Here is a 10,123-nt window from a genome sequence, read left to right on the forward strand (position 1 = left end):
TCAAAAATAAAGATAAAAAGTTTCCAGGATTTAATAAAAAAATAATCAATTACATTTATTTGATAATTCTCCCTGAAGATGGTGTAAAATCGACACGCGTATGACTAACCATAAAAAAATCGAGAATAAATGGACCATTAAAGTGATTCGTGTCAAGTTCATCAATCATTTCATCACACGCTGATCCCATAAAAAAATCTTTCAAAAATCATGTCGTATTTCTTTTTTTTTTTTTTCGGAAAAACCACACCACTAAATTTAAAATAATAAATACTAGTCTAATTTTTTTAAACAATTAAATTTAGTTTGGTAGTTTCCAAAATACCTGGTCACTCTGTTTCCATTGATCTGGGCTGAGATACGTTTTATTTGTCCGCGATTTTTAGTGATGGGTTTGTAATTGCAAATAGGACTGTTTAACTTATAAATATTCTAGAACTAGGGGGTTCTTGGTTCGAATCCCAGCGTGGCCCATTAAATTGATAATAATAGGGAGACATGATTATAAAGAGGTATGAATCCTCGTCCTCGACAAGAGTAGTGCTGTCATAAAAAATTTCATCGAACCGTAAGCATAGACAATATCAACTAGTACGACAATTATCACTTCCGTCCTTACCAGAAAATTCAGCAAGACGAAGAGAAAGCGACCCCGAGACATTCTCAGAGATTGACTAATGACGAGGTTTCAGTGAAAGAGTGTTGTCACTGGGCAACTTCTACGTGCGACTCAAACGACACAGCATAAATCGAATATATTTACTTCACGCAATATTTGTAGATGTAAATAACAAATAAATAGAATAAAAATATATAAATCATATTACAAGTATTTAGTTAAATCAGTAATGTGGTCTTTACCGGTCATTTTGGTCTGTCCATGATCGACAGACGGGTTTTGGCATTTATTTCGCCATCGTAAATAGAGACCTTAGATAAAAAGTATAATTAATTAAAATAATCAATACGGTCAATTATGAGTACTAAATACATCCATTGACTATTATTATTGACATATTAGCATAGAAATAAAGCAACGTTTACATTATACGTTTTCGTGTTATTTTGAGAACGTGGCCGGTCAATAATTCATGACTTATTGATGGTGCTGTTTTATTTGCCTGCCATGTTTCATTTTATTAGTCCATACCCTAAAACGTTTTCCTCTTGCAAGCCTAAATATTGCCTTAGCTTATTTTATCCCTTTAAATATTAAAAGATATTTGAGTAATTATATATCGAACAAAAATATTGCAATAAGTCCTATTTATGTGATGTGCGGAACAGTACTGTTCTGCAAACTGTATAATTTAGTACAAAATCCATTTTATCTTGATAAAATTTCCGTATTTGACATCTACCTCTCAATTTATGTATTATGTGAAATCGCACTACTCCCAGCAGGCTGGATAGGGATGTGTGTGTGAGAAAGAGAGAGAGTGAGAGAGAGAGAGAGAGAGAGAGAGAGAGAGAGAGAGAGAGAGAGAGAGAGAATGGATGTGTCAATGTGTGTGCTTTATTCCACAGCTTCCGCGAATCTTTAGAGGTTATATTGTTTAATCTTGCCCATGTTATGTGGTGTGACAACAAAACTTCCACTAAATGCTTGTTAATTTTGTCTTAACATTGAGACCAACCTGAGCACTTTCAAAGGTGTCACTGATTTATCGGGGATTATGATGTGTGTCCTTACTACTGACATAATTCCTGAGGAGTTGTAAGTATTTATAATGACTTGAACTCTTCGCAATTTTTGACAAATATTAAAAAAATCACTTAAATAGATATGCATTATGTCAATTCGTTATGAAAAATTATTATTAAAATAACTGTAAAGCATTTATAACAAGTTTGTGGTACTTGATTGAACTTGTCAGCTATTTCATATCTGCGTTACTAGACTTTGAAAGAATTGCTTGCTGCTTAACCTCACGACGCATTCCCACGCTTGCCTCTATCTACAAGAAATTTTTTCTCCTCGTTCGCTTCTTGGGGTGTATATTGATTAATGTCAAACTGTGAAAGAATCGTTATAGAAAATTATGTAAAAGTACAGATCATAGCTGTAGAAATCGGTTTGTGATGGTGTTTATTATAATCTTTTTTTTTTACGGCAGTCTTCAAAAAGTACACTATGATATATTTATTATGTTCATTTTTAATCAATTTGACGTTACTTGCGTTAGTAAACAGAAAGCGTTTTTTTTAAGTATTTCATAAGAATAATTGGAGAAAGATCTTAGTTTTTCCTTTCCCGGGGGATTCAAATAATTTTCCCTGCATAGGAAATTTAATCCCGGATGTACAGTTTGTGATGATTTCCCCCAGGAAGGTTGACTGAAAGCTGCTTTAAACCCAGCGTATTAAATTAGTTGAAAATCATTTTGTGAAATTATTCAAACTACCCGCCGCGGTGCAAGGGTGGAGAGTAAATCGGGTTATTATTTCACCAGCTTTTAGAAAACCTATAAAATGTAGACGTATTGCGTAAATTAAATGAAAATATATGAAAACAAAGCAATAAACTCATAATCATTTTACAGAATAAATTAAATATTTTATTTTCAACTGTCTTATGTTGTATTTATAGTGTATTAATAATAAAAAATATAACTGATTAAGTGTTATTTTTTCAAGAATGTAAAATAAAACTGCCAAAAAGCACACAACTGGACTTCACAAAGTGTGCCAGATCGAGCAATTTACACTGTATCACAGTACATTCTCATTAGTAGCAACTGTGATCGCGATGTATCAAGGTTTACTTATTGATTGAGTTTAAATTTAATAAAGGTTTTATTAACGAATAAAATAAGCCTTTTATTTAACGAAAACCAATGTTACGTCGACCAGACAGAATGTTACATGTTTGTAATTAATTATAGTACAATAATCTGATATTCGATAAATTGCCAATTTTCAAAAGAAAGTATTTTAAACGCATTTATTTAATATTTTTTAAATATTTTAAAATAATTGTTGTAAAAATCCCAAGAATGTAATTTAACTTTTATGTGCCTACATGTTCCACCTAAGTCATTAAACGTTTTTTATCTTTTCCGCCTCAGGAAACGTTTTTGCATGTACTTTAATTTGGAATTTTAAGCGGACGAGAGCCTCTTTTCATTGAAACGAGAGGTGGATAATTAAACTTAATTGTATGTTCCACAGTTCTCAGCTTGAAAAGGGAATACGGGAGGCGGTTGAATTCGTATGGACTGTAATATTGCGAAGACTAGTGAGAAAAATTTACTTAAAAACTTTCGTTCCTACATCAAAGCTTTAAGTCAAAATTATTTAAATTTAGACACGTTTGAGACATTTCAATCTAGAATTTTTTAGTTTATCATCTCATAAACTTCACAGAACGTCATATCCCTTCATATCATAATGGAATTAATCTCGAGATGAAAGTGACTTCTTTTTTAACTCCATCCAGCACAGAAAGGTGATGAAATTGGGTTTAATATTTATCGGTAAATTATAATTTTGTAAATTTTTATTTGCTATTTTGATCATTTCTCCGCTCAAGTTTATATTAAGCGAATTCTCGCTTCCTTCTTCCGTGACCTCTTAAGTTGGAAAATACTTGCACAAAGTCTTTCCAGAGTTGGCAACATTTCATGTAAATGTGCTATCATTATAAATGACAACTTATTCGTCATAAATGAGAAAGATCTAGGCTTCAGGGTTTCTGTTTGTTATCCAATGACCGTTTCAGACCCATTTATCAAATTAGATCAAAGTTTCGGATCCATGAACAATTCCGAAAGCTTTTGTTTGTTCTGCATTAACGAAGGAAATGACGAACTTGAGGGTGGAAATAAGTTTGCCAATAATGGATTAATTTGCACAGTAATTATCAGTTACACCTTATGAACGGACTTCGAAGCTTTAATTTTATAACAAAATTATATTATGGGAATAATGGAAGTGATTAAAAGAACTAAGTTTGCCAATGGCTTAATTATTTGAGAATAGGCATTTTCACATCACGTTCAATGTAATTTTAAACAATTATCGGGTTGTCCGGAAAATAATGCAGGATTTTAAGTTTTCATTAAAAAAAATCTATATAAAATATTCTGTTTACGTTTACAGGATTACTCATTTGTATGAATGTCAACACTTATTAATCCTCTTCCAAATGATATTGTTTGTTTACCTCTGTAGCATTCCGCTACTTGGAAATAATTCAGTCATCCTTATAATGTCAAAGCGAGAATTTCGTACGATTTTCTTTTACGAGTTTAAACTCGGCCGAAGCGGAGCCCAAACGGCTAGAAACATTAACCAAGTCTGGGGCGAGGGTTGTGTTAATGAGTGCACTGTGCAAAGGTGGTTTAAAAAATTTCGGGAGGGAGATTTCAGCCTTGAAGATGAAGAAGGTCGTGGAAGGCCTTCCTCTCTTAATGATGATGTTCTGCGATCAGTGGTGGAAGAAAACCCCAAAACAACTGTTCGAGAACTTGCAGAGCAACTCAAAGTCAGTAAAACGACCGTCGCTGACCACCTCAAGGCGATTGGAAAAGTGAAAAAACTCGAAAATTGGGTTCCACACTCATTAAACGATCGCCAAAAAAATCAGCGCTTTGATGTTTGTGCATCACTTCTTTGTCGAAACAAAAATGACCCATTTCTGGCCAGAATTGTTACATGTGACGAAAAGTGGATTCTCTACGATAACACTAGACGTTCTGGACAGTGGCTCGACAAAGGAGAAGCTCCAATACATTTTCCAAAGCCCCCAACTCATCAAAAAAAGGTAATGGTTACGGTATGGTGGGCTTCATTTGGTTTAATACACTACAGCTTCTTAAATCCTGGCGAAACCATCAATGCTGAATCATACTGTAACCAAATTAATACCATGCATCAGAAATTGGCAGTAATGAAGCCCTCTTTGGTCAATCGGAAAGGGCCCATTTTGTTGCATGACAACGCTCGACCACATGTGTCACGTGTAACGTCACAAAAATTATTGGAGCTTGGCTATGAAACTTTGCCTCACCCACCCTACTCTCCGGACCTCTCGCCTACTGACTACCATTTTTTTAGACACCTGGACCACTACTTACAACACATAATATTCAAAAATCAAACGGAACTGGAAAATGCATTTATTGACTTTATCAATTCTAAAAATTCTGAATTCTACTCAGACGGAATTAATAAGTTACCAACACGTTGGGAGAAATGTATTGAGAGTATGGGAAATTATTTTGATTAAAGAACATTGCTTTAAAGTAACTAGTTTCTTTTTTTTTGTTTAATACCAAAATCCTGCATTATTTTCCGGACAACCCAATAGAAAGCGTTATAATAATATATGAAATATGGAAATGAAGTAAACTTCTGTTAATAATAATTTGTTATGAAAATAAGAAAAAATTCTCTTTCTTATTTTATATAGGTTGATGTTGAGATGAAACTAATACCCCATTTTTGTTTTGATTATGAATTTGTTGGAATAGATTTAAATTTATTATTACTATATTATTATTTTCAAAAATATTTAAAGAGTTTTGTCCATTATAAATTACTACATACATTTCTCATGTTGACAATGTTTTTATAAATCTTTTTATACATAAATAAACTAATTTTATATTCTTTACAAATTTGGTTTTTGTCTAGCTGAATATTTATATTATTATTTTCATTGTTAATATAAATATTCTTCAACTCAGTTAACTTTTGTTGATTATTTTCTCTACTCAATATTGTAATTTCATCAACATTTTTGCCGTAACCTCTCTGTTTTAAATGCTATCTCAATCCTGTTTTATCTTTTTAATCTCTTAGGTTTCTTATGCTGGTTTATTCCTTAATATAAGTATTACCTATGTATATTTTTTACAGGAACATTGCAGATGTTAAACTATTTTACTAAATTCAATTAATTATTCTTTTTATGTAAGGTCTTGGTTGAGATGAAAAAGCTAGTGTCACGAGCGGGATTCGAACCCACAACCATCGGCTAAATTCGCCGCTGCTCAAACCACTTGAGCTATCGTGACTTCGCTCCACTCGGACACCAACTCCACATCTCAACATACAACCTTTCGGATTTTCCAACTTTTTGCCATTTTACAAATGTCGGTTTCATCTGACCTAAGACCTTAAATAAAAAGAATAATTAAGTAAAATAAGAAATTTAGTCATTTAGACTACTACACATAAATAGATTAATATTTTACTAATTTACAGAAAATCATTGATTATTATTAATCTCAAGACGTTTTGTAAACGAGAAAAGTTTGTTATTTTTGATTTAACTGAAAATCAATGAACATCATTGAGAAACCACTGAGAACAGATACAGACAAGACTAACCCGCGATAATAACCTTCAAATGCAATGGAAAATATAACAGACATACCGGCAGAAAATATACGATAGATACAATACAATTTTTAGAAATATTGAAAACCCAAATAGGCCATAAACCTGACAAAAACTAACATAAACGGTCAACTATTAAAACAAGTATGAACGTTTGTACAAAAAAGTGGAAAAAGGGACCATGGGAACTCGAAATCTTAGATTCGTATGGAAACAAAAAAATCTGCACATTAAAAAATGAGGAAGACACAAATTGATCTATCAAAACAAAGATAATGCATATTTTCTCCATTAACTTTTAACATGTTTATAAAAGGCACTCGAAAAGGAAAATTAAAATAAAGTAAAATAGAAAAATATGGAATCCTGCCTGACAAGCTAAATCTTCGAGACTAAGGAAACCAGAATAGTGGGATCCACCGAAAATTTTTATCACCCTGCAGGCAACAAGAAAGTTAACAAAAATTGTAATAGTGTAAAAAAATGGTATTTTCATAATCAAAAACACGTATTGTTGCAGTTATGAGGTTAACCTACGATTTACCAAGTTGGGTGGCTGATTGTAATTAACATGGTTGCAAATTTTCGACTTATCTTTGTTCGCTTTCAAATATTGATAGAAGCTTCTTCGTATTTATTCCTTAGTGAGAGAATTTATGATGTTGAAACAAAATTGCAATAATTGCTAATATTACCGTAATAATTTATTAGCCCTGGTCGTCAGTGGGTAAATTAGACACACATGGTAAAACATGTCTCATTATTTTTCTTTCTAAAAGGAATAAATTCAAGAGCAATTTTTTGGCGTGCGCAAGGAAAATCCAGACCTGTTTTTAAATAGACAGTTTTTCTCTATTAAAACAGTTATTTGGTTCCGGCTCGCTTGGCAGTAAACACCGGATTCCATATTTGTATTATATTGTCTTGGAATAACAGGCCACGCTTTGCGGTCTATTTGGCCCAGACTGCTTGCTCTTTTTGCTTAAGTGGAATGGACAGATAAACCAATATTATGTAGTTTTTGCGCGAAACCATCATGTCCTGAGCACCGCAGTCAAAAGCAAATCATCAGGAGTAAGGAAATGTTCAGGGAGTAAGGAAAGGAAGAAAACTCTTTATTATGTTCTCGAAAAAACTCTGTCTTAAGAGCAACGATAAAAAATTGATTTGTGTAATGAAAAAAAAAGTAAATAAAAAAGTAAAGTAAGATAAAATCATTATCTATGTAGAGTGCAATTTCATTTTACAAATAATACATCATTTTTACACAAATATATAAAATAAATATTAAAAGAAAAAACTTTAGCTATATCTTATGTTATGGTATAGAGTAAAAAATGTTGTAGATTTTGCATTTTTGACATATATTGTCAATTTGTTATAATTTTTGCAGCCCGTCCCGAGGAAAGAATAAGGGAAAAAGGATGTTTTGTTTTTAGGAAGATCGATAGAAAAGAATGGGGCCTCGGACGGAGACTAAAGAAACACCCCGCTGTACTGGCAACCACTTGTAAAATAAGGTAATGTGACGGAAATGTTTTCGCATAAAAAATTAAGGCTAAAAAATCAAGAGAAACATGTTTTCGTTTTATATATATATAATTTTTAATCGAATGTTTAAATCTAAAACAAAATTAACTTGAAAACGACATTTTACAAGAGGAATTGGTAAAGCGTGGTATGTGAAAAATATATAAAAATAACAGATTCTTAAAAGATGCATTAAATCTTTCTTTGACGTTTTACACGGTGATTAAAACAGTATTTTGTTATTTTAGATCATCATTTTGTTCTGCCTATTCTGGCTGGGTTAGAATGTCAGATGGGTTTCGGCATTTTGGACAGGGTGATTTTTGTCAACACACCTTTCTTTTATATGGTGTGTAAGTCGGGGTTATCTTTGTACAGCAGGTCTACATTTTTGATCGTCAGTTCTTTTATTTGTTTTTTATTGATACAAGGTTTTAGATACGTGACAAATATTTACGTTTTAATAAAAACGCTTAACATTTTTATGCGTTCACTATGGCGTTTAATAAAGGGATCACGTTGACTAGAGGGCAGTCCTTGAGGTGAAAAGATCGACTTGCCTGACATAAAGCGGCTCAACCTGGCTAATCTTGTTTGGATTATATCAAATTTGTGATGCTATCGAGTCCCGACCTTGAGAAAATTGAATCGACCATTTAATGAATAGACTTGACAAAAAAAATCAACTTTCTAATTCTGTACAGTACGCTTCGTTGTATAAATGTATCGTTTTATCACCTCTTCGTGGTCATAAACGTCATCATTCTGATATAAAATGGGCTTTAACCTTTTTTTAATACATTCTCCAAACTTTCAAGCGATTAAAAGTTCTCGTGTTCAACAAAATGCTAAGAAGATTAGAATAATCGCATGAGATAACTCACAACAGCTAATCTTTAAACCTAAAGTACATTTCTTTTCATTTTTCAATCTACCCTAAACGAAATTGAACCAGTATTGTTTATCCGACACTTATGTTTAATAGAAATTATTTATTTAATGTTTAAATATAAAACAGCACATAAGGCCTTATGTTTTGTACAAATATTTTCTCCTTTTTACAAAAAATAATTTTTTAAACTATATGCTTCGTTAAAAGTGCTGCAATGATGAACGATGCCCCGTATCTTCCATTTTCAGTCATCACCTTTGTCTTACTATTAATTAAGGTTTTTAGTTGAGATGAAAAAAAGTTAATGTCACGAGCGGGATTCGAACCCACGACCTTCGGCTAGATACGCCGCTGCTCTACCACTTGAGCTATCGTGACCTCGATCCACTCGGACATCAACTTNGTTGATGTCCGAGTGGATCGAGGTCACGATAGCTCAAGTGGTAGAGCAGCGGCGTATCTAGCCGAAGGTCGTGGGTTCGAATCCCGCTCGTGCCATTAACTTTTTTTCATCTCAACTAAAAATCTTAATTAATTGTAATGATTTAATTGGTCAAGCGGACCACGAAATTAGTGAACTTTGTCTTACTGTTCAATTCTTTTCTTGTCATGACCAACCATGAGATAAACTGCCTACACCTTTTATCTAAGACTATGTCCTAAATTGTAGGTTCATGAATGCCATATTTCTCCAAAATTGTTTATACTCAAATATTTTATATAAAATTGTATCAAAATTCATGAGATTCCAATATTTCTTAAAGATGTAGCAATGTTGTTTAATTTTATGATCGTTAATTAATTGTATTTAATATTGGATTTACAAATTTAATACTAATAATAGAATAGTTGTGAGACAAGATTAGATATACTTTATACTATATTAGATATAGTTTATGTAATTGTAAAATCAATAATCAGGCAAAATACTCACAATTTATCAGGGATAACCAGTAGAAACTGACAACCACTTGAGAATAAAACCACTGTTACCTAAAACATAAAATATAACTATTAATTAATCAGTAATGGAGGATTTGACGATAGTATAAAGATTGATCGAAACGCCTGAAAAAGTCATGAATCACTCTTGGCAGTTTTCATTTATCAACGTTGGCACCTATTATGTTGGTGAAATTATTATTGTAAATTTTATGAAGTTGTGAGTGGACAGTTTTATATTCTCAGAAAAGGTCGTGTGATATTTGGAAATCCTTCACTCTGTATTTATAAAATTTTCACATTAATTTGTCGAAGAATTCGATATTTTGCCATAGTACAGCATATATTTAAAAAAAAATCTAAGAATAATTTGTTGTAAGAAACCAAAAAGGCATTTCTGCTACTATTCTTCTT

The 10,123-nt window shown here is 32.3% G+C and overlaps 1 protein-coding gene across 1 annotated transcript in view; it reads right to left on the reverse strand.

The window, feature by feature from the left end:
- Window positions 1-9,754, reverse strand: part of LOC106670649 — a 62,519-nt gene extending 52,765 nt beyond the window's left edge. Inside the window, exon 1 of the mRNA XM_014401166.1 lies at window positions 9,702-9,754. The gene's annotated coding sequence lies outside the window, so the exon portion shown is untranslated. The remainder of the gene's footprint in view (window positions 1-9,701) is intronic.
- Window positions 9,755-10,123: the final 369 nt, after the last annotated feature.

The sequence above is a fragment of the Cimex lectularius genome, unplaced genomic scaffold (assembly GCF_000648675.2).
Source record: "Cimex lectularius strain Harlan isolate CLEC.00 unplaced genomic scaffold, Clec_2.1 scaffold58, whole genome shotgun sequence".
Taxonomy (NCBI): domain Eukaryota; kingdom Metazoa; phylum Arthropoda; class Insecta; order Hemiptera; family Cimicidae; genus Cimex; species Cimex lectularius.